Source organism: Canis lupus, chromosome 12 (assembly GCF_003254725.2).
Source record: "Canis lupus dingo isolate Sandy chromosome 12, ASM325472v2, whole genome shotgun sequence".
Taxonomy (NCBI): Eukaryota; Metazoa; Chordata; class Mammalia; order Carnivora; family Canidae; genus Canis; species Canis lupus.
The window spans coordinates 66,361,666-66,388,907 of record NC_064254.1 but is presented as its reverse complement, the minus strand read 5'-3'; the positions used below and the strand labels follow the sequence as shown (position 1 = coordinate 66,388,907).

General features: G+C 36.8%; 1 protein-coding gene across 5 annotated transcripts in view; it reads right to left on the bottom strand.

The window, feature by feature from the left end:
* The window catches only part of CEP57L1 (centrosomal protein 57 like 1), a 68,856-nt gene that overhangs the window by 31,768 nt on the left and 9,846 nt on the right, over window positions 1–27,242 (bottom strand). For 2 of the 5 annotated variants that reach the window (XM_035697561.2, XM_025444475.3), the window contains exon 2: window positions 17,260–17,389. The exons of the other annotated variants lie outside the window; for them this stretch is intronic. The gene's annotated coding sequence lies outside the window, so the exon portion shown is untranslated. The remainder of the gene's footprint in view (window positions 1–17,259; window positions 17,390–27,242) is intronic. 5 annotated transcript variants of the gene reach the window in all.

Here is a 27,242-nt window from a genome sequence, read left to right as displayed (position 1 = left end):
TACTATAAAATATAAAAATTACAAACAAAAGTGAAAGGCAAAAGAATTCAAAAGAGGGACACCTGGGTGGCTCAGTCAGTTAACCCTCTGACTCTTGATTTTGGCTCAGGCCATGATCTCAGGGTTGTAAGATCAGTCTCTGTGCTCAGTGGGGAGTTTGCTTTCTCTCCTTCTCCCTTTACTCCCCTCCCTTCTCCCCCACTCATGTGCTCTCTCTTTCTCCAAAACAAATTAATATATCTTAAAAAAAAGAATGAGAAAGAAAATATTTATAATGAAGGACAAAGGGTTAATATTGCTAATATAGAAAAAGCTTTTATATAAATAAATTATATAAATCTAGTATATAACACCATAATAGAAAAATGCCAAAAGATTACAAGTCAATTTACAGAAAAACGTAGCCAATAAAAAAATAAATCTTAGCAATAATGAAAGAAAAGCAGTTATATCCAGTTATAAAAGTAACCTTTGGAGTTTGACCTCAGTTCAAATCCTGGACCTGCCACTTACCATCTTTCTGACTTTCAGAAAAACTTTTACTTTTCTGGGTCTCAATTTCCTTCTCTACATAATTAGAATGTATCTCATAGGGTGCTATAATTAGATAAGATAGTGTATATAAAACACTCAATTTATGTCTGCAGAATATGCACTTTCTATGAGCAAAATATGTATTTGATAAATGACAGCCATATTTATTTTAAAAAAACATATTTCCAATGAATTATAATGGAATGGGACAGAATTAAACCTAGTAGAAAACAGAGTGTGTCTCATGTGGTAAAGGTAAAATCAACCCATATTTATTTTAAAAGAAAACAAGGAAATACCATTCTTTTACATTTCAAAGTTCTTTTAAGGGCACAAAAATAGGCCAAAGGTCTAGAATAGTCAGAACACTTTTGAAGAACAATAGTATAAAGAAATTTGTCCCGTCACTTATCAAGACTTAACATGAAACAAAAATAATTGAAGCGGTGTTACAGTTAAGAGGGACAGATGAATAGACTAATAGAACACAATAGCTTAGAAAAAGATCAAACCTTTGTAATAACTTGATAAATGACAAAAGTAGAACTTCGTATCAGTGGAGAACAGCTGGCCTATAATTGGTGATTACTGGCCTATAATTGGTGACAATCAGGCCAACTGATCTTCAAAATTTAAAAACTGGATCCCCATTTCAAACTATATAAAAATTAAATCCATATGTGTTAAAAACTAAAATGTAAAAAGCAGTATATCTGGGAGAAAATGTTTTTAACAGCTTGGGTTACAAAGGCTTTTTAAAACATGAAACAAAAGTCCCTATTAAGTGAGAAGATTAATTTAACATTAAAAAATATATATCATAAAATACCATTACAAAGGTGAAAAGAAAATCCATAGCCTGAGAGAGGATATCTACATGAATATAGCTAACAAATAATTAAGAAAATAAGATATAAAATCCTACAAATTAAATTTTTAAAGATAACATACCCAATAAAAAAGGGACAAAAGTTATTCATTGAACAACTGTGCAGTAGTGAAAAAGAATGAACTAGACAGCAACATGTACCCTCATGGACAAATCTTAAAAACATGATGAAGGAGGGGATCCCTGGGTGGCTCAGTGGTTTAGCGCCTCCCTTCAGCCCGGGGCGTGATCCTAGGGTCCAGGGATCAAGTCCCGCATCGGGCTCCCTGTGTGGAGCCTGCTTCTCCCTCTGCCTGTGTCTCTGCCTCTCTCTCTCTCTCTCTCTCCCCCTGTCTCTCATGAATAAATAAATAAAATCTTAAAAAAAAAACATGATGAAGGAAAAAAAGGATATGCGGAAGAATATGTTCAATATATCAGGCATGTAAAAATAGTATTACAAATTATTACACATACATATTCATATGTATCAAAGTATAAAGACAAGCAAAAGATAATACCAAAATCAGAATGGTAGTTAAGAGGGTGAGAGTACAAAGAGGTGATTAGAGCGGGGCATTCAGGTGTTGGTTATACAGTTTAGTGAATCTTCTTTTTTTTTTTTGAATCTTTTTATATAACTGACTTTATTTTTAAAAATTTTAGAAAATAGCAATTTAAATATAGAGCATTCTTGCTACTCTGCAAACTTGACAATGGCCAACTTGTATTGAATTCTTGCTGTGATTTGAGGCCCTGTACATGCAGTATCTCATCTAAAGCGTTTAACTATTCTATGTGGTAGGTATTATTATTACTATTATTTTCATTTTATAAATAAAGAGGCAGAGAGGTCACTCAAGGTCATACAACTTGCAAGTAGTGGAGCCAGGATTTAAACCTAGCCATTTCAATTCCAAAGCCTAGGGCAGCCCAGGTGGCTCAGCGGTTTAGGGCCGCCTTCAGCCCAGGGTGTGATCCTGGACACCTAGGATCGAGTCCCACACCAGGCTCCCTGCATGGAGCCTGCTTCTCCCTCTGCCTGTGTCTCTGCCTCTCTCTTTGTCTCTCATGAATGAATAAATAAAATCTTAAAAAAAAAAAAAATTCCAAAGCCTTGATTCTTAATCACTATGTTAAATAGCCCAGAGTTTACGGACATTTGCAGTTAGCCAGGTGTGAGATGATGATGTTGCATTTGGGTGGTGACAAATGGAGATGAAGAGAGTGTATAGAAGCAGGATGTATCTTGAAGATGTAAGTAATGAACTGGATGATTAGAGGAAATCATCCTCTAAGAGGAAAAGGGAGAGATCAAGTTTTCTAGCTTAAATAACTGGGTAGATGATAGTGCCATTTATTTAAAAAAAAAACTAAGACAATAGCTAATACTCATATAGTACTGATATGTGTCAAATGCTAGTCTGAGTGTGAGACATCCAAGATAAGACATGAAATAGGTAGTTTCACAGAAGAGTCTAAAGGTTGGAGGAGAGGTCTAGTATAGAAATATAAATAATTGCATTATCAGCATATGGATGGTATAGAAAATAGAAGTCACTAAAAAGGAAGAGTATAAATAGAAAAGATTTAAGATAAGGAAAACAAGAGAAAGGAAACCTATAAGGGGAAAAGAATCAGAAAAGCATGATGTCAGAAATGAAGAGAGGAGACTATTTCAAGAAGGAAGGAGTCGTTTATTTTTTTTTTAAGATTTTATTTATTTATGTATTCATGAGAGACACACAGAGAGAGAGGCAGAGACTCAGGCAGAGGGAGAAGCAGGCTCCATGCAGGGAGCCCAACGATGGACTCGATCCCTGAACTCCAGGATCAGGCCCTGGGCCCAAGGCAGGCACTAAACCGCTAGCCACCCAGGGATCCCCAAAGGAGTAGTTTAGATTAAAAAAAAAGTCAACCAATTTTGAAGAGGAAGAGACTACTGATGGTATAATGTAAGAACTGAAGACAGTTCCAAAGGCCCCATACTAAAATGGCATGTAGAGGAAGAGAAACTAGCAAAGACATAGAAATTTTATTCGAATTAGGATGTCCTTTTACAGAGAACTTCAATTACCTGCCTTAAAATCATACAGCACTCATAAATTGTGTCAGGTCATCCATCCTGTGAGCTAACCTGCCATAAGTCACCATACAATTAAGTGTACCCATCATGCAAGCCACTTGCACAGATATTAATTTTCATTCTTGAAAACTTCTTGGCAGGAACTACATTATATACATTTTCACTGACCGAATTCATTATTCCTCCAAAATTCATATGTTGATGCTCTCACCTCCAGTATTTTAGACTGACTGTATTTAGAGATAGGGCCTTAAAAAGGTGATCAAGTTTAAACGAAACTTTTAGGATTGGCTCTAATCCAATCTAACTGGTGTCCTTGTAAAAAGAGGAAATTTGGATATACAAATTTTATGCCAGGGATATATCAGGAAAGACCAAGTGAAGCCAGTGGGAAGACAACCATCTGCAAGCCAAAGAGAGAGGCCTCAGAAGAAACCAATCTACTGACATCTTGATCTCAGACTTGTAGCATCCAGAACTGTGAGAAATAAATTTCAGTTGTTTAAGCCACCCAGTCTGTGGTATGATATTTGTTTCCGAAGCCCTAGCAAACTAACATACTGACTGTAACTTACACCTTTGTTTCACAGTGAATGAAACACAAGAATAGTGACAGGGATATAACAACACACGCTTAAGGTTTATGCTATTCAGATGACATAATAAAGTTATTTGCAATTTAGAGTTTTCTACTTGATAAGATGTGAAAGTTATGTAACTCTGCCTTGATTTACTTTCCCCCTATAATTGACCTTTAGTAATTTCTTAAGCTTAATAAATTGAAGAGGAAATTATTAATGTGCTATCGTGTATGCAATAATTTAAAATAATTAAAAATTTCCCAGCATAATCAAATGGGAGAATAAAACTAAAATCATGCTTTTGACTCATATTTAATTTATATGTATTTGTATTAGTTTTTTACCCAAATTTTAGCATTTTTACCCAAAATACTGTAAAATATTTATTCCATTAATAGTTTATATTAAAATGAAAGAATACTGCTATAGATAAGAATTAAAGTGTCATGGAAAAATTATAGCATTGTAAAGTTATAAAAATATGAGACATTTGAATTACAGGGACATTCAAAATAACGAGCTGAAGGTTAAGGTACAAATTCAGGTAACTTTAGAATACAGTGAAATAAAAGTCTTTCATTTTTTTAAAAAAATTATTTATTTGAGAGAGAGCACATGGGTTGGGGAGAGTGGCAGAAGCTGTCTCCCCACTGACCAAGGAGCCCAACATGGGGCTCGGTCCCAGGATCCTGAGATCACGACCTGAGCCAAAGGCAGACGCTTAACCTACTAACCCACCCAGGCGCCTCTGAAGTCTGGTTTTTAAAAAAGCATTATCTCATATTTTCCTCCAAGAAGTATTAAGAGGTAGCAAAGGATATATTTCAAGTTATTTAGTTTGAAACAGTGGTGACTATATTCAAAACATTTAAGAAGTCCATGGTACCATCAATCTGTATAAGTCATAAATATTTGGGAGTTCTAGAAATATGGGGAAATTTCATATCTATTTAAAATTTAGATCAGCTGCAATATTCTCAGTTTATAGATATAGGAGCCAAAGTCCAGAGACACTAACTAATTTGCTTAAGGTCACACAGCTCAAATTTCCTGCACTCCAAAATCCATGAAGCTAGAGAAAAATATTCTCTCTTAAGGACTCTGGTTGATTTAGATTGATCTAAACGGAGACTATCCTAATGGAAAGTCATCAGGAAAATGCCTTCTGGAGAGAAATGGGAGGTAAGAAACACTGAACCAAGCATAGAATCATGTAATCTTAGTAGAGTCTACGAGCATCTTAGAGTCCGTTTGTTCTAATTGTTTCTATCAACACAAACTTGTTCTCACACTATCTTTAACAAGTTATCTAAGCTCTGCTAAAGGTCTTCAGAGAGACAGAGTTCATCATGCTGAATTCAAAGCTGCTTTCTCTGATTTTCATGGATTAAACAGATTTGGGGAGAAAAAAAGTAGAGCTTCTAACTTATTGATGTAGATGTTGCATTGAACATTGGTAACTATTATATTACATATTGAATTCAACTAACAAAAACTTGAAGAATTTGTAATCATTTTCAAACTTCAAATTTCATCAGCGTACCTGAAACGCCTGTTAAAGAGTAAGCCCATCCCCCAATTAGGGCAAAATTGATAAACCAAATGGAGATGACTCAATCATATAACTGATAATTTATTTCTGATTAAATCTCAGTAGATCCAGATTAACACAGCTGAATACTAACTTAGGAGTAACTTTAACATGCTCTGGTCACCAAGACCAGAAGATTCCTTCCTTCTTAATACCTTAATAGTGTTTTAAAAATGATTTACCATATACATAATACATACATGTATAGTTAAAGGAATTATAACAAAACAAATTTCTTGTGTATCTCCACCTAGATTAAGAAAAGTGTGATAAATATTGCTGTGGAAGCCCTCTGTGCACCTTCCCCATCTCTTGCTTTGAATTTTGTGTTACTCATTTTAATGCCTATCAAGTTTGATCACATTTATATGTATCCTTACCAATATATTATTTGGTGATGATAGTCTTTAAACTTTATATAAATGGAACCATACTTTACTCACAAAGTATTTTGGTATTTATGTTGGAACATGAAGCTATATGGTATTCATTTTCACTTCTGTATAGTATTCCACCACAGAACACAGATCTTCGAAGGCATTAATTCCAATCACTCCCCTCCAGACTCATATAATACAATGATTCTGAAATTTTTAGTTCTATTTTTATTTTAACCACACAAATGAGATAATATTGCTTTGATTTACAAAGTCAATGCAATGTTTGCCTACAAGTTTTCTTTGCTCATTGTGGTGGACATTATGAGGCACTGCCTGGATTCCCTTTCAGGAATGTGAACTTTTCCCACAGCTCCTAGGAATGCTGCCAGTAAGTGGCTCTTGGATGTTGGCCCTCTTTGGGGATTGCTCTGTCTAAAGAATACTGTCTCATTTAAGGTCAAGGCTCCTTCCAGGAGCAGCCCACATTCAATGAAAGTAAAAATATCTGACCCTCTTGCTCCAACTCAAGTCAACTCTGAAGGATCACCTCATCTTCAGAGCTCCCTGTATTATCAGTGAAACCTTTGTTGGGTCTTCACTGAAGCTGGACTTTTCTGCCTAATACTGCTTCCTTCCTCTCTCTTTCACATGTATCGATCCCAAGAATGGTCTCTAATAAATGTGTATGCTTGGAACTTTAACTAAAGAAATACTTAAAAGCCAGTATTTAAAGCACTTTTCTTCAGAGAAGATTTCTATTTGTTTCTGTTGGGTCTTCAGGGCACCCCAAACCCAAGGCACCATTAAACTTAACTTTTATATTGAGATTTTTTTTTTTTTGGCAGTATGAATTCCAACTCCAAACCCACAAGAGAACAGAATTATGATGAAGAGAGATTCCTTTAGTCCACTCCATTTAAAGCCAAGGATGAAACGGTGTCACTCTGAAGAGCAGGTTATTTTCCTGTCATTAACCAAAGGTTTTATCTTTTGGGGATCCCAGCTTTTTATACTGTAGTGTCCAAACTTACCAGTGAGCATGGCCATCTAAATTTGTCCCCTGCCCCATGCAAGCAGAAACACCTCCTTAATGCCCAGATTCTTAATGCCATGAGAGATCACAGAAGATGTCCTCAGGGATAAAATGGGTTCTAGGTCTCATTTATACCTGTGGAACTGGATTTCTCATTACATACAGCCTCATATTTTCCTCTTGCTTTGCTTCCAACTCAGCCATGCCTTTCAAAAGGTATTTTAACATTTTATACAGCATTTCTGTGTTCTTTACCAGAGGAGGTTTCTCTGAACATCTAATCTGTCATATTGCTTGAGACGATAACAACTTTGTGGGAAGCCTGGGTGGCTGCTCAGTGGTTGAGCATCTGCCTTTGGCTCAGGGCGTGATCCCAGGGTCTGGAATCGAGTCCCACATTGGGCTCTCTGGGAGGAGCCTGCTTTTCCCTCTGCCTATGTCTCTGCTTCTCTTTCTGTGTGTCTCTCATGAATAAATAAATAAAATCTTTTTTTAAAAAAAGAAACTGTAACAACCTCAGGCATATTTAAGAGATGCTAAATGCTTCAGATCAACCAGTTTTAATTACACACATAGAATGAGAATTATGCTTTAAAAAAGGAAAGAGTTTATATCTTTCCATTCAGTTAAAGTTCTCAAAGGTACTCCATATTGTAAAGTTAATAGCAGAAAGTGAATATTATTTGGTTACTCATTAATTAAATAAAGAGTTCACTAGCAGGATTCAGACAATGGAGTACCTGGTAAATAATCTGTAAACTGAGAGTAAGAAAACCACACTATAGGGGTGTCTGGCTGGCTCAGTTGCTAGAGCATGTGACTCTTGATCTCAGGGTTGTGAGTTCAAGCCCCATGTTGGGTGCAAAGATTTTTTAAGAGTGAAATCTTTAGGGATGCCTGGGTGGCTAAGTCAGTTGAGCATCCTACTCTTGGTTTGGGCTTGGGTCATGATCTCAGGGTCTGGGGATTAAGCCCCATGCTTGAGATTCTTTCTCTCTCTCTCTGCCCCTCCAAACGCCACCTCACCCCACCCCACTTGCACACATGCTCATATACACTCTCTCAAAAAAAGGTGAAATTAAAAAAAAAAAGAAAAGCACACTATAAACTTTTTTTTTTTTTTAATGATAGTCACAGAGAGAGAGAGAGAGAGAGAGAGAGGCAGAGACACAGGCAGAGGGAGAAGCAGGCTCCATGCAGGGAGCCCGACGTGGGATTCGATCCCGGGTTTCCAGGATCGCGCCCTGGGCCAAAGGCAGGCGCCCAGCCGCTGCGCCACCCAGGGATCCCTAAACTTTTAAGATTATGCAATGACCTTATAGGAATACCATAACTATTACATTCCCAAAAATTCAGAAGCAGTTTAATCATGATTCAGTGATTATCATGTATAATATATTAACGGTAGTAAGAAATCTTACATTTAATATATTGACCACTTGACATTCAAATTGATCTATTTAACACAATTCATAATTATTTTTTTCCATTCCTTTAAGATTTTATTTATTTATTCATGAGAAACACACACAGAGAGAGAGGCAGAGACACAGGCAGAGGGAGAAGCAGGCCCCACGCTGGGAGCCAGATGCAGGACGCGATCCCGACCTCCAGGATCAGGCCCTGGACCTAAGGCGGCACCAAACTGCCGAGTCACCTGCGCTGCTCCACAATTAATAATTAACTTTAAAAATAATCCTTACTAGATTTGAAAAATCATCATTTTACAACCATCACAGTAAAGATTAATTTAGGCAAGAAGCATTAATGTTAAATTCAAAGGTAGAAATTTTGACAAGGAGTGGGATATCTACATGGTCTTAAAAATATCTCCTCTACAGGTTGCTTATAAGCTTCAAGAGAAAAAGGAGTAACTGCATAATAAACAGAATAACACTTTAATTGGATGATTAAAATTAACATCACCCCTAAGAAGATGGACATCATGTTGTGTCTGTATGTGAAACCATGAAAAGGACACGTCACTTAAGCAGTATTCTGGCCAGGAATGTATAACCTGAATCTCAACATAAGAGAACATCATTAAAGCCCCAAATGAAAAACATTCTATTTCTTATAGAGGGGGAAAGCATTTTCCTTAAAAAATATCAATGTTTTAGGGGATCCCTGGGTGGCTCGGCAGTTTAGCGCCTGCCTTTGGCTCAGGGCGTGGTCCTGGAGTCCCGGGATCGAGTCCCGCATCGGGCTCCCAGCGTGGAGCCTGCTTCTCCCTCTGCCTGTGCCTCTCTCTCTCTCTCTCTCTATGTCTATCATGAATAAATAAATATTTTTTAAAAAATCAATGTCTTAAAAGACAATGACATTCTGGGCATATCCAAAAGAACTGAAAACAGGATCTCTTGAGAAAATATCTGTCATAATGGCATCACTCACTATAGTCAAAAGGTGGAGTCACCCAAATATTCATGAGTAGACAAAATGTATTTACATACAATGGAATTTAATTTGGCCTTAAGCAAAATTTGACACACACTAAAACATGGATAAACACTGAGGACATTATGCTAAATGAACTACGCCAGCCCCAAAAAAGCCAAAAAAAATGTATTTTTTGATTCCCTTCTAAGAGGTATCTGGAGTAGTCAAGTTCATAGAAACAGAAAGTGGAATGGGGCTGAAGGGAAGGGTAAATGGGGAATTATAGAGATTCAGTTTTCCCAGATGAGAAAGTTCTGTTGCACAACAATGTGTGGTAGGGGAGACAAGTTAAAAACAAGATATGACTCAATGGGATCAGTTCTGTAACAAAAGCATACACAGAGTGTCATGGGAATACAAAAGAGATATTATCTAACTCTTCCTGATTGATGGAGAAATAAGTAAAGCCAGAAATAATTTAGAATTACAAACAGTTTTGAAAGAGGAGTTTAGGTGAATATGCCAGAGTGGACATACCCACTAACTTTTGCTCCCTCTTAGAAAAATTCTAAAATAATATTAATTTTTTTTAAAAAAGATATCAACCTGCAAGGACAACAAAACTTTGGAAAAATAGAAAACAGATGTACAAATAGTAATTGATTTAGCTAATGCAAAAAAGGCAGTCTCCCAACCCAAGTAAGAAAAATGACTCTTAAGTTGACTCTGCAGAATCTCCAAATAGCTCAGGAATTAGCTGCACCTCTGTAAGTAATAGTTAAGATAGAGCCAAACACTAGAAAACAGGATGAAAGTTTAGGTCAGAAGTAAATTGTATGTCCAAACTCCCTTCATCTCTCTATGAAGCCAGAAGACTCCTTTACCCCTATCTGGGAGGAAGACTAGAAGTTTTATTTTTTCTATGAAGAGGGAACTATAGAGTATTTCTGGATTAAGGGACACTCAGCATAGGTGAGGGTGGGGAACCAGACTCAAAGTAGGACTATTCAGCTCTCAGAACACTGGTAGTCTAGATTATATCCAAGGGGAGATGGGAAGATCCTTATGAAGGGGATACGACTAGCCCAAGTTAACAAAGATACTAAAGATGATAAAATAAAGATTGCATGGACTTGGAGTTTCCAATCAGTTTTTTAGTGACTGACTCTTAGATATAAGTTGTTTGATCAAGCCTTACCAAACATTGAGGAAAGATATAAAAGAGACCAAAACAAGCAAACAAGGTGCTTAACAGGAACAAAAAAAAACTTGGAAATATTTATTTAGTGAAGATAGAATGTAAAAATCCCAGAGGGACATGACAGACCAAAGCAAATTTGGCTGGAGCACAGTGAATAGCTGTTAGCAGTAAGAGGTGGCTAAAAAGGTATGCAAAGGCCAAACCACAAAGGACTTTGTACAGCACAGTGAAGAGTCTGTCTTCTGTAGGATCAGGCAATGAGGAGCAAATGAACGATATAAAGGAAAATAATGTTTGCATTCTGACAAGGTAATTCAGATGGCTATGAGATAGACTGGAAGGGGAAGACATCTTTGGAAGGGGGACAAAGAGGTTACTGAAGTAATTAAAACAAGGAAAAATATAGGCCTGAATTAAGACTGGAGTAGATGAGATGAACATGAAAGACACTGAGAAGATACAATCAAAAGGACTTAGGAACCAACTAGATATGTGAAATGGGGAAATGGGGGAGAGGAAAGAATCAAAATTTTCACTTGGGCAAGTGAAGAGATGGTGGTGGCACTCAAAGAAATACAAAAGGAGATACAAGTCTAATGGAAGACAATGAATTCTGCTTTAGATATGTCAAGTTTGAGGTACTGGAGACAGAGCTATTCAGCAATCAGACTGAAATATGGGTCCAGTGTTTAGGTAAGCAGGTTAGGCTAGATCTAGAGATATAGATTTGGTTATCAATTAGATCACCGAAGAATATAAAGCTTAGCAATTTTCAGTGTGTGTGTGTGCGCGCGCGCATGGGATGGGGTGGCTGAGATTCAATGCCTTTGTCCATTAGAAAGCTACTGTTATCTATCCATTGTGGTGCCCCACAGACACGTTGAGGTTAAGAATTATAAAGTTAGAGAGAAAAAGGTGGAGCTCAGAATGCTAAAAACCACTGGCATTTAGAAGGCGAATGAAGGAATGAAATACCTCAAAGGAGATCAAAGAAATAGGGAGGAAAAGTAGGAGAAAGAGGTAATGAAGGAGTCAAAGTGAGACAAGTAAATGTTTAGTTGTCTACCTTTAATAGAAGTAGAATTGTGATGCCTCTAGTTTTGCTTTTCTTTTCAAGATTGCTTTGGCTATTTGGGATCTTTTGTGGTTCCATACACACTATTGGATTGTTTGTTCTAGTTCCATGAAAAATGCAGTTGGTATTTTGATAGGGATTGCATTAAATGTGTACAGCATTGCTTTGGGTAATATAGACATCTTAACAATATTTGTTCTTCCAATCCACTTCCATTTCTTTGCATCTTCTTTAATTTCTTTTATTAGTGTTTTATAGTTTTCAGAGTACAGATATTTTACCTCATTGGTTCGATTTATTCCTAGGTATCTTATGGTTTTTGGTGCAATTGTAAATGGGATTGATTCCTTGATTTCTCTTTCTGCTGCTTCATTATCGGTGTATAGAAATGCAATAGATTTCTGTATATTTATTTTGTATCCTGACTTTACTGAACTCATGTATCAGTTCTAGTAATTTTTTTGGTGGAGTCTTTGGATTTTTTTTATATAGAATATCATGTCATTTGCAAATAGTGAAAGTTTGACTTCCTCAATGCTCATTTGGATGCCTTTTATTTCTTTGTGTTTTCTGACTGCTGAGACTAGGACTTGCAGTATTACAACAGTGGGAAAAGCTCTCAGGTTTTCCCCATTGAGGATGATCTTAACTGTGGGTTTTTATATATGGCTTTTATTATGTTGGCGTATGTTTCCTCTAACTCTAATTTGTTGAGGGTTTTTATCATGAATGGATGTTGTACTTTGTTAAATGCTTTTTCTGCATCTATTGAGAATATTATATGGTTCTTATCCTTTTTTATTAACTTGGTGTATCATGTTGATTGATTTGTGAATATTAAACCACTCCTGCAGCCAAGGTATAAATCCCACTTGATTATGGTAAATGATTCTTTTAATGTACTGTTGAGTTTGATTTGCTAGTATTTTATCCATGTTCATCAGGGCTATTGGCCTATGGTTCTCTTTTTTAGTGGAGTTTTAATCTTGTTTTGGTATCAGGGTCATCTTGCCGGCCTCGTAGAATGATTTTGGCAGTTTTCCTCCCATTTCTATTTTTTGGAATAGTTTGAGAAGAATAGGTATTAACTCTTCTTTAAATGCTTGGTAGAATTCACCTGTGAAGCCATCTGGCCCTGGACTATTGTTGGGAGATTTTTTTATTTTTTTATTTTTTTATTACTGATTCAGTTTCCTTGCTGGTTATTGGTCTGTTCGACTTTCTATTTCTGTTTCTGTTTTGGTAGTTTATATGTTTGTAGGAATTTATCCATTTCTCCCAGGTGGTTCAATTTGTTGGCAAATAGTTTTTCATAACATTCTCTTAGAATTGGTTGTATTTCTGTGGTGTTCGTTGATATTTCTCCTCTCTTGTGATTTTATTTGAGTCCTTTTGATTTTCTTTTTGATAAGTTTGGCTAGAGTTTATCAATTTTATTAATCTCAAATAACTAGCTCCTGGTTTCATTGATCTGTTCTATTGTTTTTTCAGTTTCTATACTATTTATTTCTGCTTTAATGTTCATCATTTCCCTTCTGCTGCTGCCTTTAGGCTTCATTTGTTGTTCTTTTTCTAGCCTTTTTAGGTGTAAGATTAGGTTAAGATTTTTCTTGCTTTGTGAGGTAGGCTTGTATTGCTATATACTTTCTTCCTAGGACTGCTTTTGCTAATCCCAAAGGTTTTGGAATATTGTGTTTTCAATTTCATTTCTTTCCATGTTTGTTTGTTTAAATTTCTTCTTTTATTTCCTTGTGGACCCATTCATTGTTTGGTAGCATGTTATTTAACCTACAAGTATCTGTGATCTTTCCAGATTTTTTCTTGTGGTTGATTTCTAGTTTCATAGCATTGTGGTCAGAAAATATGCATGGTATGACCTCAATCTTTTTGTACTTGTTGAGGCCTGATTTGTGACCTAGTATGTAATGTATTCTGGACTTGAAAAGAATGTGAATTCTGCTACTTTAGGATGGAATGCTCTAAATATATCTACTAAGTCCATCTGGTCCAGTCTGTCTTCAAAGCTGTTTGAAGACATTGTTTCTTTGTTGATTTTCTGCTTAGATTACCTGTCCATTGATGTAAGTGGAATGTTAAAGTCCCCTATTATTATTGTATTATTATCATTTAGTTCCTTTATGTTTGTTATTGTTTTGTATATCTGAGGGCTTCCGTGTTGGGGGAATAAATATTTATAATTGTTAGATCTTCTTGTTGGATAGTCCCTTTTATTATGAGATAGTGCCCTTCTTCACCTCTTGTTAGTCTTTGGTTAAAAATTTAGTTTGTCTGATAGAATTATTACTATTCTGGCTTTCCTTTGACATCCAGTTGTATTACAAATGCTTCTCCATCACCTCACTTTCAATCTGTAGGTGTCTTTAGGTCTATAATGAGTCTCTTGTAGGCAACATATAGATGGGTATTTTTTTTTTTTTTTTTATCCATTCTAACACTCTGTCTTTTGGTTGGAGCATTTAGTCCACTTACATTCAGAGTAATTTTGATAGACGTGTATTTAGTACCATTTTATTATTTGTTTTGTTGTTGCTTCTGAAGATTTGTTTTCTTTCTTTCTAGTCTTTGTCACTTTTGGTCTTTCCACTCAAAGAGTCCCCTTTAACATTTTCAATTAAAATATTACTTAGTGCTCATGAACTCCTTTATTTTTTGTTTGTCTGGGAAACTCTTTATCTCTCCTTCTACTCTGAATGATAGCTTTGCTGGATAGAGTGCTCTTGGCTGCAGATTCTTCCCATTCAGCACTTTGAAAATGCCTTTCCACTCCTTTTTGGTTCGCCAAGTTTCTGTTGAGAGATCTGCAGCTAGCCTATGGGTCTTCCCTTATAAATTAGGGACTTCTTTTGTCTTGCTGCTTTTAGGATTTTTTTGTCACTATATTTTGCAAATTTAGTTACCATATGTCTTGGTGTTGGCTTGCTTTTGTTGATTTTGATGGGTCTGTGCCTCCTGGATCTGGGTGTGTTTACTTCCCAGATTAGGGAAGCTTTCAGCTATTATTTCCTCAAATTTTCTGCTTCCTTTTCTCTCTCTTCTTCTGGGATTCCTTTAATACAAATGTTATTATGTTTGATGGAGTCACTGAATTCCCTAAGTCTATTTTTGTGTTCCATAGTTATTTCTCTTTTGTTCAGCTTCATTATTTTCCATTATTTAATCTTCTATATCACTTACTTGTTCCTCTGCTTCTTCCATCCTTGTGCTCATTGTATCAAGTCTGTTTTGAATCTCAGTTATTGAGTTTTTCATTTATGACTGTTTTTTTAGCTCTTTTATTTCTGTGGTAAGGGAGGGCCTTCCTAAAATCTTTCTTTTCTCAAGCCCAGCAGGTATCCTTCTGATTGTTGCTTTAAATTCTCTATCATACATGTTACTTATATCTATTTCACTCAGATCTCTGGCCATGACCTTATCTTGTTCTTTCAAGATGAATTCCTTTGTCTTGGCATTTTGTCTAAGTTTCCATCTTCTTCTGTGTGTTAAAAAAGGCTGTTACATTTCCTGCTCCTGAGAGTAATGGTTTTATGAAGAAAAGGTCACATAGTGTCCAGGGCCTGGTGTTTCAGGGAATGTTTCTAGTGGGTGCTGCATGCACCCTGCTGCTATGTTTTGGCTGCTCTATCCCTTAGGCCAGTTGTCTACAGAGGCTCTCCTTGCCTGCAATGGGCAATGTTTGGTCCTTGGCCAGAAAGTGGCATGTTTTAACTATGTCTGCTCTGGTCTGCTTGTAAAATGAGACTTGATATGACTTCTAGTAGAACTGTAAGCCATGCAGAACACTGGCTGGAGATATGGTGTGGGCAAGGGGTTTATGCTGGTCTTCTGGGGAACAGAAGCCCGCCACACTGGAACTGAAGCCAACTTGGCCAAGAAAGAGTACCAACAGAATGCAAAGGTGTGGGTTTTGGTATAAGCAGATTAGGCAGCCAGTGCTGTCATTGTACTGATTACCACAGGTGGCTCTGTGTTCATGCTGAGGGGTAGGGGACAGAAATGGTGCCCGCCTGCTCCTTTGTCCCCAGAAAGGGATCTCCATACCTGTTGCTCTCAGGAAAGCACTTCGAGAAAGGCAGATAATCTCCCCCCCCTCCCCCGTGAGTCCCAGGTGTTTTTCAGATCACTTGTTCCCACACTGTCTGCCTCCAGGTTGTTTGCCTGCCTTTCCTCCAGGAGCAGTGCAATGCCCTCCTGGCTCTATCCCAACCAAGCCTGCTGACTTTTAAGACTCCAAGCTAAGCTTTAGGGATGTGGTGTGGGCAGAGCCCTATGCTAATCTGGGGGAGGGTCTCACCATGCTAGGACTGAGGGAGGTTTGACGGTGAAGGGCTATCACCCCAGAGCACAGGATATGGGACTTGGTGCAAGCAGGCTAGGCAGCCAGTGTTGGGGTGAGCTGCCCTCCATGGGTGGCTCTGTGTTTATGCTGAGGAGTGGGGGAGGGAAATAGTGCCCACCTGCTCCTGCTCCTTTGTCCCTGGAGAGGCATTCTGTGAAGACACCTCTCAGGGACAACTCTAAGAAGAGTGAATAATCTCCTCACTGTGTGTCCCAAGCTTTCCTCAGATGGCAATTTCCACATGTCTGCCCCTGGGTTGTTTACCTGCATTTGCAGGAGCAAGGCAGCGCCCTCAGGATGCCCTCAGGGCTCTATCCTAGCCAAGCCTGGCTAACCTTTAAAACTCCAGTCTTCAAGGGCCACTAGATGTAAGAACTCCGGAAAATCAGCCCTGCTTATTTTCTTTCCCATTCAATAGCTTTGGGGAAGTGTTCTTGTGTGTTCTCCTCACATTATCTTAAATGAGTTTGGATAGGAGAAATATGATTACATGAATACAACAATACTTAGGTTTTTAAAAAAATAATATAAAGTAATGCCAATCTTTTACAATATTTTGTAAATTAAAATATAGCATCTAATATATGTACACAGTAAATTCAACTCGGTGTCAGAAATAAGAGCTAAAAACTGATTTCTAAGGAACTTATCAACTGCTGAATCTAAAATATCTAGACTTATGAACACTTGATCTGATTTGAAAGTTAGATTTTTCCTTACTGAATTTGAATCTAGTAAGTTTAGAACTTTACAATGTCTGAGATTACCTTAAATGATTAGATTCCCCATCATCTTTACCTGCACTTTATTTTGAATATTTAGTTCATGAGAAAACAATTCTGATTTAATATAAAGTGGATAAAGAAGAATATAAAATTATATAATTACAGTCCAATTTTTAAAAGGGATAAAGATAAGTATATATAAAAAACAAGTAAATATATAAAATGTTAATAGATGAACAACAGGGGACTTTCATTTTCTTATTTCAACCTTCTTATACATTCTTTACAATAAATAATTCTTATATATTCTTTACAATACCAGTTTTATAATAAGAAATAAAGTACTTTTACTAAAAGAGTTTCCTCTTAATTAGATTTCTGCAGAGGTAGAAAACAGCTGAAGATGTACAGTATTGATAATTTATATGGGTATCTGTTGGGGCACTTACATCTCATTTTTAAGGGTCTTATGTTCCTATATCAATAGAAACTCAGGGAAGGCAATTATGTGTATTTCTTTTGTAAGTTCCTGGAGTCCAAACTGCTGTGTTTTGCAAAGGGGCATTGTATCCTCAGGGCCTAATCAAAGAAAAAAAATTGTAAAATGAATTCCCTGAAACTAATTTGTTAGATCAACAACTTTTCCCTACTTCTCTATGCTAATGTTTATTATGGTTAAACCCAACAATTCTGTAAATACTAACCTAAGTTTTAAAAATAATTACATATTGTAACTTAGGATATATTTTGCATACAAAGTCTTATTGTAATATCATTTTACTTAAGTAAATCAAAAAGCTTAGGATTTTAAAATATTACTGGTAACATTTCTTCAGAAAGTTCTTTCTTTTTATTTATTTTTAATTTTTTTTAAAGATTTCTATTTATTTATTCATAGAGACACACAGAGAGAGAGGCACAGACACACATAGGCAGAGGGAGAAGCAGGCACCATGCAGAGAGCCCGACGTGGGACTTGATCCCGGGTCTCCAGGATCACGCCCTGGGCCACAGGCGGCGCTAAACCACTGCGCCACTGGGGCTGCCCTCTAACTTTCTTTTTAATAAATTAATCTGAAAGAGTTTCAATATTCTTACAATATTGCAATATAACATTATATTTATCCGTAGAACTTAACTCTGTTTCCTAATGATTTCTCTTTAGAAAGGTTGATGGCAAACTTATTAAATGTATAAAGAATTTAGAAATTGGGTCAATGAATAATGAATTTTAAAATTAACAGTACTCATATTAATTGCCACAAATTCACTTAGCCTATTACCTCCCTCCCACTTACCACTATTCACATAAACAGATTGGGCACATTCAATAGTCAGAATTATGGAGTGTACTGATTATGCAGGAGCCCAAGGGGGGATGAGCTGTTGGACAATTATAAATAACTAAAGCTCATCTATTTAATTGCCAAAATTTATTTGAACTAGTTTTAAAAGAAATATTTCTAAAATGTTTAACCTATTTTCCCTTCTTTTAGGCCAAGTATACATAACACAATTTAATCTTTGGGATGATTTAGGACATTATCATAGCTCTTTAATTATATACTATGATACTTACAGAACCAAACTGATACTTGTTGGACTGCTTGTCCCTTCACTGGAAAGTTCCAGACTTAACAGATTTTGTTTTCTGTCTTTTCACCTTTTGCTATCTCTTGCTTTCCAGTCTGTTTATGAGGTATTTATGTGCCTCTGATAGAATATTCCCCTTTCTAATAAGGTTTCTTAATTTATAGCCAATAAGAAACAATAAAACAAGTCTCATTCACTAGCCATTCAGAGATGAAAAATACATATGAAAAATACTGGTAGTCCTTACAGCAGAGTTTAATTATACTATAAAGGGTGCTACAGGAACCCAGAGGATCATCATAAGAGAGTCTGGGGATTTCAGAGATGACCTGAGCTGAAATCAAGAGCCAATCACTTAACTGACTGAGCCACCCAGATGCCCCAAAGAGGTAGCTCTTAAACTGCAATATGATAGATGAATGAGTAGGATCTGATAGGCAAAAGTGAAATGGGTAGTAGAGAAGATCAAGTGTATAATCAAAGGAAATAGCATGGTAATAATAAAAATATAATAATGATACTTTACATTTATTAAACGCATGTAAATTAACTTAGTAAGATCCTCATAACAATTGTATGAAGCATGACTATTCCCATTTTAGAGATCAGGAAACTATGGCACAGAAAAAGTGTTTTGTTCAAGTTCACACAACTAGTTAAGTTGCAAAGTCAAGATTTGGACTTAGGCAGTCTGGGTCCCAAACCCACACTTTTAACCACCATGCTGTATTGTTTATTTATGAAAAGATATGAAAGCAAGAGAGAATCTACTGTTTTGAGCACTGTACTACAAGTAATATATACAACTGGAAGATTACAAATGGGTATTGCAAAAACTAGCTAGGAAGGGCTTTGTATGCCAGGTACATGTGTTTGGATTTTACCAGGTAGGCAATAATAGCCATCCAGCAGAGGAACAGCAGGATCAGACTGCCTTTGATAAAGAGTTCTGTGAAATGTGAAAGAAGAAAAATGACCAGAGGCTAGGAGTCGATTTAGGAAGCTATTCCAAAACTCTGTGAGAGGTGATAGAGACTTGAACCAAAGCAATAGAAGTGGGAATAGAAAGGAGGGGACAAGAGGTGCCTGTGTGCCTTGGTCAGCTCAGGTCATGATCTCAGGATCATGAGATGGAGTTCCACCTTGGACTCTGTGCTGGGTATGGAGCCTGCTTGGCATTCTCTTCCTCTCCCTCTGCCCCTCCCCACTCCCTAAAAACAAAAACAAAAACAAAAACAAAAACAAAAGAGGGGACAAATTAGAGATAAATAGGATGTTGAATTCATAAAATGTATGACCTGAATGAGGAAAATCAGCGATAGGGAGATATTAAACTATAGTCAAAGAAGAAAACAGATGGAGGGTGGTGGATGTGGTATAAAAAGATTCACTTTAGTCATGTTTGAGGGGCTTGTGGAACAATAACAACACAAACAGCTAACACATCAAGCTTATCATGTGTCAGACTCCAGTCAAAGAACTTCATATATGTGGATCCACTGAATTATCAAGGTGACCCTCTAAGGTATTCAAATTTCTTTCATTTTTAAATTTTTTTTATTCATGAGAGACAGAGAGAGGTGGGGGGCAGAGACACAGGCAGAGGGAGAAACAGGCTCCATACAGGGAGCCTGACATGGGACTCGACCCCGGGGCTCCGGGGTCACGCCCTGGGCTGAAGGCAGCGCTAAACGGCTGAGCCACCCAGGTGTCCCCAAATTTCTTTCATTGACATGTGGTACCTGAGAAGCTAAGTAACTTTGCCCACGGTCACATAACTATTAAGTGGCTGAGCTGGGACGTGAACCCAGGTAGCCAGGGTCAGAGTGTATTCTGCCTTTAGCAGAGCCACATCAGTTGTATATAGATGAATTTGGCATTGAAGAAAAATGGTTTTTATTTTTTAAAAAGATTTATTTATTCATGAGAGACACGCACAGAGAGAGGCAGAGACACAGTCAGAGGGAGAAGCAGGCTCCATGCAGGGAGTCGGACATGGGACTCGATCCCAGGACCCCGGGCTTACAACCTGAGCCAAAGGCAGACACTCAACCACTGGGCCACCCAGGGGGCCCCAAGGTATTTATTATAGCGCAGATTAGAGGGCATCACCCAGGTCCACAGAAACAGAATCTCTGGGCCCAGAAAAATAAAGGTTTCACTCCCCAACTGATTCTTATGTAAATTAAAGTTTGAAGATAACTGATGAGGAATGAACAAAGAAATGTATACCAATGACATTAAGTTTATCAGAAGTGTGTCTACCATAAGAGTAAACAACTTCTGAAGAAGGATGGTAAGTGAAGGCCTAACCAAGTGTCTGATGGGTCTTTTCTCAAATCTAAGCCACCAGCTATTATTCTTTTATGTATCATAAGAAAGAAAAAAAAAAACCCAGGAGACTTTACATGGAAAGCTAAAACAAAAGAAAGGCTACAGATGAAGAGGAGGATAAATGGAAAATAAATCCACGATGCAGAAAGAGACAGCAAGGAAATTTGAAAGTCTCTACCTTTCAAGTACCAGGCACCAAGTAGAGAAAATGTTATCCCGAAGACAATTCTTACACAGCTTTGTATTCTGAATTCATACTACCAGTGAGATTAAAAACAAACTCTTAAATAGAGAATTTAATTTAAAATGGTCTCAGGTTGGTAGTAATGCAAATGACTGGTACAGGCAAATGCAAATCCTCTCTGAAGTAATCCAACTTTAATTCAGGCCAGTAACGATGATAAGACATCACTATTTCAGAACTTTTTTTAAATGTGAAAAATGTGTCTTAGCGTCACTGAAACACAACAAATGGAATGTCTACCAAACTATTCTGAATGCCCAAAAACAGGGACGGAGAGGCTAATTTCTGGTTCTTAAATGTACTCCACAGATAATTTCATACAGGTATTGATTTATTTTTAGTATTAAGAACTATAAAAGATATAAAAATCCTTTTCTTCCCATTATATTTAATCATGTTTTATGATTCCCCCAATATGAAAAGTCTCCCCTGTAAAAAATTACAAAATAAAACAGTTGCCAACAAGTGAGATCAGACCACTCCTACCCCAACTCCATGCAAATGCTTTAACATTCTTTGGGACTTCGAGAACTAGATTGCTAAATTCACCAGAGGACCTGGTAACTGTCCAGACACAACAGGAGAAGCAGAAAACTTTGCTCCTGCCAAGGATGATGATTTGCAGTCCTAGTCCAACACTCAGTATTCAGTCTTAGACTCACAGGCCACAAACACACTAAATATTTTCATTATATCCAGAGTATTCTGGCCCTTTATAAAAAAATTAATCCCTTTTTAACAATGACATCATGAAAAAAATTCCTTTAGCATTTTTATAATTTTCCAGAAAAGCTGTGTACTCCTAGTTCAGCCATGCATTTTCCATCTTTTCCAAGGATAGTGTAATATAAACATTGCACAAATTACACACCATAGCTGTTTTGGGATCTTACAAAACTGCAGTTTCATTATATAGCAAGCATATCTTCTAAACATCATTAGAAGACTAAAATGTTTTGAGAATGTCAATAAGCACCAACTGATTACTGTGAAGATTTCCTAATAAAAAAAAAAGTTTACAAAGAAATCAGTTATTCAACTGCTAGCTTCTCCTTGCTTTTAGTGGGTAAAGGTCCTTAAATCCCTCTCACAGCATTACCTACAGTCCTGTTTAAAGCAACTAATAGAAGAATTCAAATTGGATTCCCACTCTTGCCATACCCTGCCAGAGCATTTTTCATTTAGGAAAACTGTTTCCTATCCCAGGACCAAATATATGCTTGTATGTATAAATGTGAGTATAGGGATTTTCTAAGACTGTGGAAAATGAACCATCCCACATCCTTATCTAGAATTTAATGTTCACTTTTCCACAGAAACAAGGGAATACTGGTTTTATAGTGCCACTGCTGTTCTAATCATGTTATACAAATAGTTTCTAGGTGGATCTATGGAAAATCCATTGTTACTGTCAACCTACTTAGCAGTAACTTTTCAGATGAAACTTGTTAGTATAGTTTGTGTACTATATAATATCCAATAAAAAAATTTAAGTGGTCTATAATCCCACTATACAGAAATCCCTATTAATATGTTTTTTTGCAGGTAGCAAAACTTAAACAAGTTAGAAGAGCACAAAATAAAAGTAAAACATTTTCTACTCCTAGACTGCTGATTCCCAACCATGTCTACTGCTTTTCCCTCTCTGAAGATAACAACCACAGCAGTGTCTTGAGATCAAAATGAAAGACAATTATTTATATACCTACATACTTTTCTTTAGCGACTCTCCTGTCCTACACATCGATCAGCAGGCAACGGAGGAAAAGATTCATTAGATTCTAGAAACATAGTAATCTTTTTCATTACAGCACCATTGGTTCATTCTCTACCATTACATCCCTTTAATCTGTTGCTATTCTCTTGGATTTAGTGATGAGAGACTAACTCTTGCTGAGGCATTTCCTACTCCATTTCTACAGACTTGAGGATAAGACTGCATCTGCATGGCTTCACTAAGGAGTGTGACATAATGGAAAAGGGCTGTGGATTGAATCAGCAGGCTTAGTTTTCTTCCTGTTCCTGACACTTCTATAGCATGTAATCCCAGTTATATCACTTTGTTTCTCTTAGTTTTGAAAAATATTAAGTATTATGTAAACAGAGTGGTGGAAAAAGCAGTGATAATAAACTGTCATTCTTTTCTTGGAGTTTGTTTCCTTATAATTTTGCCCTTACAAATATTAATCTCTGCCATAAACTCTTCCCTTCACTCCCTATAATAATTCAACTCTTTGTATTTCCATTTCCCTAATGCTTCTGACTTGTTAGGTTGTAATAATACTCCTGTTAAATTAAATATATATTCTTGACAATGAACTATTCCTGAAGTTCTTACAACTTCACATTTCAAGTAATGTTACCTTTATAGGGACTTTCATTCATAAAATACATTTTCATATTTCCATTCTCCCTTATAAGCAAATGTACCTGAAATCTATATTATTTGAGAAAGCAGTATGCATAGTGGTTAAGGGGTGGGCTCTGCAGCGAGACTCCCTGAGGATGAATCCTGTGTAATCGGAGGCAAGTTTCTTAAAATTTCTGTCTTTCCCCCATCTTTCAAATGTGAATACTAAGACTACCTATGTATTTCAGAGAGCTGTATGTAATGAATCAACATAAAGTTCTTAGAATATAGTTTGGCTCATGCCAAGAACTCAATAAAGCTTAGTTAATATTTTTTCTTCCTGTTTTGACTTTTTTTTTTTTTTTGGTATAGGTGACACACAGTATTACATTAGTTTCAGATATACAACATAGTGATTGAACAAGTTTATATATTACGTTATGTTCACTACAACTATAGCTACCCTCTGTCAAATCTTAGTTTTTACTGATATCTAAAAATCTTTATATTTTGGATATCACACCTAACATGTTGCCAGTATAATCACCGCTGTGCATAATGACACTGAGAAACCTCAAAATCCTAAAATCCTTTTGAACTATCAAAACCCAAATTATATCCAGTATTGTCTTACTATTAGGCCATATTATATCCTAAAGTCTCTAAATAGGTAATCCATAAATAGCATACAAGATGACTTTTCACAAAATAGAATGCTCCATTCCCCACAATTTTTAACCTACTTAGCACAGTAACTTTACACTGCTGCAGTACAAACCCAATTTGTATGACTAATACCTTCTCTATACCCAGCCCTTCCCAAGTGACTTGTATAACTAATACCTTCTCTATACCCAGCTCTTCCCAAGTGACAATACTACTTTGGGGGTTGCTCTGATTTATTTGTTCTTTATTTCTGCTTAAGATGGTTAAATTTTTTATCAAGTACTGATGACCATTTGTCTGAATTTTAAGAGCTCACATACATTTGAATGTTCTAAAAGCACCTCAAATTCGTATTTAAAATTTAATACATCTTCCCCCTAAAAACTGTTTTTTAATCACAGTTAATGTTATTATTCCTCTACTCCCCAATGCTCAAGTCCGACGGATTTCAACACCTAAGGCACTTCCTGAATCACCTACACTATTCCATCTTCACCGCCACTGACTGAGCCCTTATTTTTCTGCCTGGACTACTACAATGGCCTTCTAAAGTGATTTCCCTGCTACTAAGCTTGTTCCACTGGACTATCCTCTACTCTGCCTCCAGAGTGATCTACTTAAAATTATGACCAGCTAAGCCACTTCAATGCTTAAAACTCTTCAGTGACTCCTCACTGCCTCCAAAATAACGATTAAGCATGTTCTAGGGCATATAGGCTCTCCATGACCTTGCTTCTTTCTCTTGCTTCTACTATGCAAACACATTTCTAGCATGTTCTCTCTTCCTAGAATATCCTTGCCATGGAAGACACAGTTTACCAGTTAATCTGTCCATGAAGCTTTCCCTTTCCTGGCTCCCTGTAGCTGGGCTAATTAACTCTCCTCTTGTGTACCTATACACTTTCTTACACCTACTAGCAAGCTGCAATATCTTAACCATACCAACTTCTGATCCATATATCTGAAGTGAACAACTGTGCACAAAAGGGCCGAAGTAATCTACTGATGGGCAGAGTTGCTGACAAGTTAGTCTGTAAAGAGACACCACTGAGTCCTTACTTTTTTTCAAACTAGACTTGTTGGCACAGCTACTAAGGCATTAACATGAGAAACAGCATATGTTGTTGAATAGCATGGAGGGCAAAAGGACAAAACTTGATTTGCCTGCCTATCTGAGGTAGAAGTTTAATTAAGATAATCAAAACATATTTTACTTAAAGTGCACCTATGAAAATTGGTATTAGCCTCTGCTTAAATATTCTAGTTCTTCAGCAGTTTTTAATGTGCATACTTTACTTTTAGCTGACTGTGCCAAATGCTGAAAGTGCTGAGAACCTTCCAATATATCCCTAACAGCCAAAATACAAGAGGCATCGAAAAGACCCTATGATGGCTAAACACAAGATCATTATTGCTCCTAAGAACTTCCCTTGCATCCAAACAGAGGCTGCCTGTGACTGTGTCTGCATAACTTGCTTCATATAATATTGAGATGACTTTTCAGGAACGCTAATGTTAGGAATTGACATAATTTTCAGTTTTCATTCCATTTCAGTTCCAATGGTATTTGCTGACTGTCTAACATATGCCAGAATTTTTGCTAAGAGAGGGAGGTGGAAAGAGGAAGAGGTCACAGTTTCGGGTGAAATAAATGAAATCCTAAACAACTCAGGGCTTGAACTTGCTTCAAACTAGTACAAATTTGGTGCCTCCCATAAAGTAGAGGGCTGACCCTCCAATGTTGATTTCATCATGACAGTTGGCTGGGTCTGCCAGTCCAGGCCAGACCAAAACTGGCTAGGAAATCTAGCCTCCTTTAATATGACGAACTTTTATCCTTTAGTTTAAAACTTCCTATCAGCTACAAATTACAGCCCATCAAAAGACAGAGAAGACAGGCAGGCACCTGGGTGGCTCAGTTGGTTAAGTATCTGACTCTTGATTTCCACTTAGACCGTGATCTCAGGGTCATAATCTCATATCTTGAGATCGAGTCCATGTGAGGCCTGAGTTGGGCTCCACACTGGGTGTGGAGCCTCTTTAAGATTCTATCTCCCTCTCCCTCTGCCCTCCCTCTCTTTAGGAAAAAAAAAAAAAAAGCCTCTGAAATGCTTAATAGGGAGCAAATGACATCCTTCTTTGATTAAAGTTCATATAAATACAGATAAATCAAAGCCACTAAACTCAATTCTTTAAAATGTATATAGTCTTATACAGTATATTCTTCATATCTGTACTAAAAGGCAAAATCTAAAATTATCAACTAATACTTGAAAAGTATTGTAATTTACAAAACCTTTATACATCAAACCTTAACTTAGCCTTACAAAGTGGCATACTAGCATTATAGTCTTTTTTGAACACATGAGGGAACCAGGGCAAAACAATCTTTTATAATCTAAGGTCATATGTGTAATAAGTGGCAAAAACAGAATTCAAACTTACATCTCCAGACTCTAAATGTGGTGCCCTTTCTGTTTCTGCACTGTTTTTACCATAAATCATAATTAATTCAATTTTTCCCTATGCTTAGCCTCAGATTAAAAAAAAAAAAAAACTAAGGGGGTCATTTTCTTAGTACTATTTATTTTTTTAAAGATTTATTTATTTATTTATTTACTTACTTACTTATTTACTTATTTATGATAGACATAGAGAGAGATAGGGGCAGAGATACAGGAGGAGGGAGAAGCAAGCTCCATGCCGGGAGCCCGACGCGGGACTCGATCCTGGGACTCCAGGATCGTGCCCTGGGCCAAAGGCAGGCGCTAAACCGCTGAGCCACTCAGGGATCCCCCCTTAGTGCTATTTATTTAAGGCAAAATTAAAATAAGTTTTCATTCACTAAGTGCACACACTGACAGTGGGTGGACCAACCAATACAGCTGCTGATAGCAGACAGAAGCCAACTTAAGGTTGAGACTTTCCCCTTGTATAAAAAGATCCATGCACAGAGAAACATGTTTGGCTGAGTATAATTCAATTTGTAAATATTCCAAAGCAAACATTACAACTATCAGAAGTGTTTCCCCTTAAAAAAATAAAATAAAATAAATAAAAAATAAAAAAATTAAAAAAGAAGTGTTTTCCCTTGAAATAGACCTCCTGTGAAGATAACTGAGAAAAACATAAAACATCTTTAAAACAAAGTCTATTCTTTCCTTTAAAAAAATAGACATATATTAACCCCAAATAAATATTTCTTTCCATTTTCCCTCATGTCCACTAATCCCTCAACTGCCTCT